Below are 9,630 nucleotides of genomic sequence, written 5' to 3'. Positions count from 1 at the left end.
ACCATTGTTGGCATGAAGGACAAAACCTTTACCTGCCATTCCTGCCACCAATGGGCTTTTGAATATTTCTAGTATTTTTACATAGAAGAGTGAGCAAACTCACACCTTAGGGAATCCACAAGCCTTACACAAGAAAGTGAGCTTGTATCAGGAGTGGGACTTACATTGAAGATTTCCCTTTCCTTCACATTTTGATTCAGACTGTATAGCCCTTGAGAAGAAGAAAAGTAGCATGTGTAGCCCAGGGTCATGTGTCTTTCGTTGATCTGAAAAATGATGGCCAACTTTGGCCAACTAACCCCCCAGTGGAGATGGGAAATAGAAGTCAGGGTATAGAGAGGAAACCAGGCAAAAGAGTGCTAAGAACCAGAAATCTGAACACTGTCTCGATGTCATCAAGACTGTCTCTTTTGGGGCCTTGAAGGTTAGAAATAGTCCACTAACAAATTTTTCTCATCATTTCATCGAACGGGTGAGATGCTGTCCACATTTTACATTTGAGGAAAGAGAATTAAACATATTAAGTGTTTTTCCCTCAAGATATCTACATGATGATGGTAATAGTGGTGATGGGGTTGATGATGATTATTTTGGTGATGGTGGTGATGATACTGATATTAATTCACAAGTACTCTCACAGTGCTTCTATTTTTCAAGCACCATTCTAAAAAGTTATCTTACTTTATTTGTACAACAACCCTATTATTACTTCATTTTATAAATGTAGGAACTAACCCTACACCAAAGGTAAGAATTTAGACAAGTTACTTCAACCTGGAAAGTATATATCTCAGCTACATGTGAGGGAGAATTATGCCTACTTCATAGGGTTGTTTACGCTCAAATGTGATACATACAGAAAGTGCCTTGCCCAGTGATTGACACACAATTATAAATCTCATGTATGAAAGATACTTCTAGTATTTTAAAAATGAAGTAACATACTTATGTATTTAAGAACTCTCCCCATTTTCCTCTTATTCTGTTAAAGTAAAAAAAAAATAATAAAAGTTTTGGATATATAGAAAAAAATAAAACCCCTGCCCCATATCTCACCCAGGTTGGCCTATCATTAATCTCTTTTTTTTTTTTAAAGATTTTATTTATTTATTTGACAGAGAAAGACACAGCGAGAGAGGGAACACAAGTAGGGGGAGTGGGAGAGGGAGAAGCAGACTCCCTGCCGAGCAGGGAGCCCGATGCGGGACTCGATCCAGGGACTCCAGGATCATGACCTGAGCCGAAGGCAGTCGCTTAACCAACTGAGCCACCCAGGCACCCTGGCCTATCATTAATCTCTTACATTACTATGCTACATATATAAAAAGTATTGGACCAATATTGATACATCATTATTGAAGTCCATATGTTATTCAAACTCTTTAGAATTCACCCAGTGTTCTTTTTGAAGTTGTTAATAGGCTATTTTTTAAGGGCAGTTTTAGGTTCACAGCAGAATGGGTGGAAAGTACATAGAGGTCCCATCTTCACACATAAACAGCCATCCCTCCCTGTCAGCATCCAGCACTGAAGTGTACATTTGTTGCAATGTATGAACCTACATTGACATATCGTGGTGACCCACAGTCCATAGTTTCCAGTGTGGTTCACTCCTGCTGTTCTGCATGCTGTGGATTTTGACATCTATAATGACATGTATCCACCAATATGGTCTCAGAGAGAACAGTTTCACTGCCCTGAAAATTTGTTGTATGCCACCTCTTCATCTCTTCTTCCATAAGCCCTGCTAATCACTGGTCTTTTTCCTGACTCCATAGATTTGCCTTTTCCAGAATGTCATATGGTTGGAACCATACAGAATTTAGTGTTTTCAGATTGGCTTCTTTCACTAGCTTTATTATTTTAAGGTTCTTCTGTGTCTTTTCATGGCTTGAAAGCTCATTTCTTTTTAGCACAGAGTAATATACTAATGTCTGGATATGCCACAGTTCATTTATCCATTTGCCTATTAAGGACATCTCAGTTGCTCCCATGTTTTGGGTAAATAAATAAATAAGAATAAAGCTGCTATAAACATTCATGGTTTTATTGTGCCCATGAGTTTTCAACCTCTAATGGTATTTTCTGTCCAGGATGCCAGCCCATGTCCCACAAGGCATTTAGGAGTCTTGACTCTTTGGCTTCTTTGACTGTGATGTTTCCCAGCTGTTCCTTGTTTTTGATGACCTTGAGAGTTTTCAGGAGGACTGGGCAGGTGTTCTGAGACTGTGTCCCTTTTGGAGTTTGCCTGGTATCTTTCTCATGATCAGATTGGTGTTATGTCATTCTTCTCTTCATCAAAGATTTAAATGATGGATGTCAGGTTTCCTTGGATGTTCCATGGAGGCTGAATGCAATTGGTGACCACCTACAGGTTAAGGCTGGTGGATGAATCCGAGTTTCATGCCGTCCGGTCCCTGGCAGGTGATTTCAAGTTCAAAAGCTGATTTTACTCTCATGTGTTTGTTACTGCAATATCATTCCTTGACTTAAGGACCGGCACTTGTTTGTGCAGACACCAGAGATTCCTCAGTGGGTGTAATTTGGTTGTGAGGTGAGCTTTAACTGCAATAATACCAGGCCAAGCTTGGTCAAAAACCAGCCCTCCTTCAAAGGTGACCACGTGAACAGGCTTAGAAAATGCTGAGTCATTGCATCAAAGTGATATTAATTTGTAGGGCCAGGTCATGTGCATTAAAAACTTACTGTCAGAAAATAAGGAAATTGTCTGAAAAACTTTAACTAAAATCTAACCAGTCTGGAAAAAAGTATTCATCTTAGCTCCACTGAATGGTATTTGCATTCTAAATTTAAAATCCTCATTAGTCATGAGATTTCAGAATTCCTGTTCAGCAAATCAATTAATACATAGTGCTAAAGTTTTCCTTTAGAAAAATAAGAGACAGTTAAAATTTGATAGTAGAGTATTTGGTATGAATGAAAATTGAAAGCCTATAAAGTTTATTTACCTTAATAAGACATCCAGATTTACACACTACAATTTTGAACCCATTTTGTAAGAAGTTATGTGCAATGCTTGGCTTTTATTCTAAATCCATTTAAAAAGAAATGCACATTTTTTGCAACAGTTTAAACCATATGAAATTGCTGTTTGTAGTAGGTCAAAAGTGGTAGAATATCAGCAATTTTGAGTGGATCAAACTAATTATAAGGATTTTTTTTTTCCTTCAAGTAATAAGGCTCTTTCAAAGTCTTATATGTTATTATAAATTATTTTTTTATTGTTCCCTGACTTGATTTTTATTTATTTATTATTTATTTTATTTATTTATTTTTTTTATTATGTTCAGTTAGCCAACATATTGTACATCATTAGTTTTTGATGTAGTGTTCAACGATTCATTAGTTGTGTATAACACCCAGTGCTTAGCACAACACGTGCCCTCCTTAATACCCATCACCTGGTTACCCCATCCCTCACCCCCCTCCCTTCTGTAACCCTCAGTTTGGTTCCCAGAGTCCAGAGTCTCTCATGGTTTGTCTCCCTCTCTGATTTCTTCCCCTTCTTTTTTTCCTCCCTTTCCCTGTGGTCCTCCACGCTATTCCTTATGTTCCACATATGAGTGAGACCATATAATAATTGTCTTTCTCTGCTTGACTTATTTCACTTAGCATAATCCCCTCCAGTTCCATCCATGTCGATGCAAATGGTGGATATTCATCCTTTCTGATGGCTGAGTAATATTCCATTGTATATATGGACCACATCTTCTTTATCCATTCATCTGTTGAAGGGCATCTCGGGTCCTTCCACAGTTTGGCTATTGCGGACATTGCTGCTGTGAACATTGGGGTGCATGTGGCCCTTCTTTTCACGACATCTGTATCTTTGGGATAAATACCTAGTAGTGCAATTGCTGGGTTGTAGGGTAGCTCTATTTTTAACTTCCTGAGGAAACTCCATACTGTTTTCCAGAGTGGTTGTACCAGTTTGCATTCCCACCAACAGTGTAAGAGGGTTCCCCTTTCTCCACATCCTTACCAACATTTGTTTCCTGTCTTGTTAATTTTAGCCATTCTAACCGGTGTAAGGTGGTATCTCATTGTGGTTTTGATTTGTATTTCCCTGATGCCGAATGATGTTGAACATTTTTTCATGTGTCTGTTAGCCATTTGTATGTCTTCTTTGGAGAAGTGTCTGTTCATGTCTTCTGCTCATTTCTTGACTGGATTATTTGTTTTTGGGGTGTTGAGTTTGATAAGTTCTTTATACATCTTTGATACCAGCCCTTTATCTGAAATGTCATTTGCGAATAGCTTCTCCCGTTCCATGGGTTTCCTCTTAGTTTTGTTGACTGTTTCCTTTGCTGTGCAAAAGCTTTTTATTTTTTAGTGTTTTATAACAAACTCTCCAGAAAGCAAGTTCATTGATTACCTCCAGGTTTTCGTTTTCCCTATCTTTGTTTTTAAGGAAAACATTGTAAAACAGGTGAAACATGCTTTAAAGACGTCTGCTTTTATTTGAGTAACATTTCTGAGACACTCAGAAAAAAGCCAGTAGCCCTTTTGAATTTTCAGTGTGTCACAAAGAGAGACAGTCGCCACCCTGGATAGCTCACAAAGGGAGAAGGCAAGTTGAGCTTTCTTAGTGTTACCCCTGTGAGCCACCAGGCACGTGGGCATATGCATTGCACTTCTGTCACAGTAAGAGGTGAAGACGTTACGATGAAAAGCACACCCAGGACAAGAAGATGGCACTCACACCCAGAGAGCAAAGCACTCTCATGTGCCATGGGCTATGGAAGGGAAGTCAGGGATGTGCAGGAGAAAAAGACACTGGTTGGCTCTAGGAAGAACAGGGTTGCCCTCTAACCAGATGTCATTCATTCTGCCACTCAGTCATTCATTCATCCTGTCATTCACTCCTTCTTCCATTTATCCAGAGAGCACTCATGAAACACTTAAGGTCCCAGGCTCTCTCTGTCATGGCCCAGAATGAGTCAAGGTGACATGGTCCTTGTCCTCAAGGAGAGGCAGACAATAAAGGGAAAGACAAGGATCTCAATCATGACAATTGAGGGGCAATTGCCGTATAGGAGGGAATGTGGGGTGATCTGGGTGGGGACATCTAACCTAGCCAGAGGCAGAGAGAATGTCTTATGAGCCTGCAACTGGTTAATCTTATGAGCCTGCAACTGGTTAAAGGACACTCAACAGCTGCAGGAGAAGGAATGTCATTTATTCAGTTCTGACTCAGTTACTGCTCTATGCCAGTTGCTGACATCCGTTTAGGGAATCAAAGTGAATAGGATTTGGCCTTTGCCCTCAAGGTGGGCTGGTTTAGTCTGTGGCTCACTATCTGATGAGGGCTTTAGTGGTGACACTTGCCACTTCCAAACATTAAGCAACAGACGGTTTTCATTTTTCTACAGAATAAAGTCCTAATTTCTGAAGGCAACATATAGAAACTTACTCTTTTGAATCCCAGCCAGATTCTGTCCAGTATCCGTCACCCCCTACAGGCATGTCCTTGGGCTGCCATTACATCTGAGTGCTCATTCTTCTGCCCAAATTTCAGACTATTTTAAGAGACTCAAACTCTGCCAAACTGTTACTTTTGTCTTAAAATTCCATTCTACCATTGTCTACTTGGCAAATAGTCATTCTGATTTCCTGTGCCCACAACAAAATCTATGGTTCTTTGTCTGGATTCCCCTAGATTTTTACAGCCTTCACTCTTATTACAGTTGACTTGTCATTGTATTTGGTTCATTTATGTTCTTGCCACTGTCTTCATCCTGGGAATTGACATCTCCAGCCCAGATCTCTAGCTTGAACCTTAGAAAAAACTTAGCATAGAGTCCTTGGATTGAATTGGATTTTGTGTTTTTCAAGAACCTTCTGCTCTCAGTAATAGTAACTAATTAAATGTAACATGTTAAAGAAAATTGAGAATTGGGGGTAAATTTCTTATAAATCATGGATGCATGGATTGGGAGACCACTCCCACACAGAGTTGGGACGAGAAGCTCTGTTCTCACATTGCCTCTCAGTTTTCTCTGCACGAGTTTTTTATTTTCTCTCCCTGCTTTTATCTCCCTGTTTTTTTGACACATTTTTTTTACGGGTATCAGCAGCTCTGAGCCGAGCTGCGGTGTGGAAATCTCTGGGGGAGACTTTGATAATTTGGGCTTGAGTCATGTTCCCGCCATTGGACTCCTCCACCCTGGCAAAGAGCAGGATTCTGGGGTGAACAGCCCGGCACCTAAAACATGTGGTTGGATTTACAAAAGGAGCAACTGTTCTCAAAGAATGGAGAGCTGTTCCCAGCGTGGAGGGGCTCCCATAGGTTTCATGTCTGCCCTGGAAGAAAGTTATGGATAAGGTAGATGAGGAAGTGGGCAGGAGGACATTCTAGATTTACCTGAGGCTGCATCCAGACCAATGGTTCCCCATCTTCCCAGGCAAGAGGACTGTTTATGACACCACAACCTGGGCAGACCTCCCCACCACAGCACCCACACATTTACTAAAAGTGCTTGAGCAACACCATGGTGAGGGCAGCAACAGCTATGACATGGGCCATTACTGCACACAATTTGCGTGATGAGCTCACCCAGTCCCTGCTCACCAGGTAGGTGCTAGTCTTATCCACATGCAGCGAGGAGGAAATGAAAGAGCACAGACAGCTAGTGACTGGTGAAGCCAGGGCTCTAAACAGGTCATGGAGTCTCTAAAAAAGCCGGTGTACTTACCCTAATCTTCTTTCCGAAGGTGCCACAAAGCCCATGGAAATTTGGTAATCTATTTGCATTTGATTAACCACAGTGCTATCTACTGTCATTTGAATATGCATTGTGCATCTATTTACAAGAGATCTTTACCACAACAGTAACAGGAGTGGCCGTTATTTTAAATTGAATTAACAATGAGCAAACTGACCGAAAGTCATTTCTTTCAGGTGCACTGGATCCCCAGCTCCAGGTACAGCCTGCTTTCTGCTCAGGTAGAAAAAGATGAAAAGTGACACCATAGCTCCAAACCAAGCCTGATACCACCTGTGTACAGGACTCTGGGAGAATCCAGGAGGAGAAATCCTGGTGAGACTTCAGCTTGCAGCTGGCCTGCCGTGACTCTGGGGACAGAAAGGAAGGAAAGGAAGGAGAGGCAGAAAGGGAACAGGCATCCCTGGGAAGTGTGGGGTTGGGGGTACTGGAGATGGTTGGAGAGGGGTGGGAAACATGTCTCCACACAAACTTGGTCACTATCTTTAATAGGTCTGAAGTTTTTCCAGCTGTCACTCCTAGAGCATGGACACATATGACTTCAGGACAACATTAAGATATTTTATTTCTTTATTTGAGAGAGAGAGCGCATAAGCATGCAAGAGTGGGGGAGGGGCAGAGGCAGAGGGAGAAGCAGACTCCCTGCTGAGCAGGAAGCCCTACTCGGGGCCAGGATCCCAGGATCATGACCTGAGCTGAAGGCAGACGCTTAACCAACTGAGCCACCCAGGCGCCCCCAAAAATATTATTAAAAGACCAGTGAGAAGACCTGCCAACTGCCTCCCAGACAACATCCGACTTGAGCTCTCCAGGCAGAAAGAAGTCCTTCTGAGGGTCCCTCTGTGCTGATTATAAACTGCAATCTTTCAGGAGCTCACAGACCCAGATATATTTGCAAGTGGATGCGCAGCAAGGATTTTTCATTCTCACATTTTTCTTAGCCATTTTATTCAAAGCAGTTAGACCCCTGCCATAATATATGCACCTCCCAGGCTGGTCCTAAATCCTTCCTGCAGACAGTGGGATTGTTGTAAAAGGTCAGTAACCGGTCTGTGCTTAATCTGTCCCACGTTCATATAAACTTTGAATCCTCAGGTGTGAGAGGAGGAGTATATATTAGGGATGAGGAGGTCAATACCATCAGTTTAAAGTCATCAATTTAATTAATCTGACAAACAGATTTCCTGTATGAAACCCAGGCAGATTATGTGCCACTCACGAGGTCCTAGAGACTGTGCAGTAGCCGAGTGCTTCAGCTGGGGAATGCCAGTTGCTAGAACAACAACACCCAACCCTGTGGGCTTTACACACTGAAAACTCATTTCTTCCTCACGTGAATCCAAAATGGGTGTTTCCACTGTGGATTAGCACGAACAAAATTCAGTTGTTGCCTCTAGAACCCCAGCCTTGTCAGACTTCCAACTGCAGCTATATTGATCATGCATTTTGGCAGGATCCTGTCTTGGGCATGGCGAGTGCCTTTTGCTCAATCTCTTTGGCACAAAGTGTCAGAGATCGTTTGTCTGCAAGCTCACCTGGGCCTGCAAACATGTTTACTGTCCTGCCCCAGGGATGCCCGAATGCTCACACTCTTGTCCCCTGAAGGGGTGACTGCACGGACGAAGTCAAGCCCGTGGGCTCCCGGGAAGAGCCGGCGGCAGCAGCTTAGGAGCCGAGTCCTGAGGGGCCAGCCTCCGGTCAGTTCTCGGGAGGACTGTGGACTGAGGCTTGGAGATGGATTCCTGAGACAGCAAAGGAGAGTTACACCCCCCACAGACCTCACTAGCCAAGTGGGAAGCGCGGACTTAGTTGGGCTGTTCGGGGACAGGAGACGATATGTGCCTCATCCTGGTAACTTGCTGAGGCTGGAAAATCTGCCCAGTTTGCCTCGGGACCTGGGTAGCAGGTGTGCGGGAGGCAGCCCTATGGGCCCCCTACCCAGGGCCTGCGAACCCCAAGGACCTTGGTGGAATCCCGCGGTCTGACGCAGGGGAGTGTGCTGAGGGACGCCTCTGGCAGCCGGAGGCACCCCTGCCCAGAGTCGCCATGGCCATGGGGCTCCTCCTTCTGCCCACGAGGCTCCCCGCTGTGCAGCACTTGACACCCTGCAGCTGATGGCTGCTGGACACTTGTGGAGAGCGAGTGGCTGAGGGACGACTGCCAGACTGTCCTCTGCCTGCATTGGCCCCCTCGGATCCTGGGAAAGCAGATGTTTTTTACTTCTCATAAAAATGGAAACGGAACATCCCAGAACAGCAAGTCAGGTCCCAGAGGCAGGTGCCCTTCACACAAGAAGGCAGTGCCCCACCTCTAGGGACCCGTCGTATCTCCCGTGATTACTCACACACGAGCCTTTGGCTCCCTGGACTGGGCTCCCAGGAAGGTCTGAGGGTGCGCGGCTCTGGCTTCTGGAAGGCTCATCTCAGTGCGAGCTGACGGAGTCCCCTGGGTGCAGCCGCCCTGTGGTGCCAGTGACAGCTCTGGAAGGAACTGGTGGGCTAACTTCAAAGGCTCTTGCCTTTCTTGACACAATACCCTTAAGTATCAGGCATGCCTCTGCCATCTGTCCTTGGCCCCGCTAGCAACCGGACTGGTGGTGACGAATGACACGTATGTTGAAGACCCCCGTGTCTGGAATTGCGAGTTCTGGAAGGCCACTGCTGCACCTGATGAAACATTTTCTGTACCCCACATGGATGCCCGTGGGGAGGTGCAGGCCGAGCCGGGGCTGTTCAGACCTGCATGGTGGCCAGTGCTGTCGCCTGTGTAGACCAGTCCTGCCACCGACTGCATGGGCCCTAAGGACGAGCCTCCATCTGCATGCCAAGGACACTGAAATGGCCTATACAATGATCTGATTTTCTTTTCTTCTCTTTTCTTTTCC

Source organism: Mirounga leonina, unplaced genomic scaffold (genome assembly GCF_011800145.1).
Source record: "Mirounga leonina isolate KUSES-001 unplaced genomic scaffold, KU_Mleo_1.0 Mir_129, whole genome shotgun sequence".
Taxonomy (NCBI): Eukaryota; Metazoa; Chordata; class Mammalia; order Carnivora; family Phocidae; genus Mirounga; species Mirounga leonina.
The sequence above is the reverse complement of the archived record's forward strand: the minus strand, read 5'-3'. Positions refer to the sequence as shown.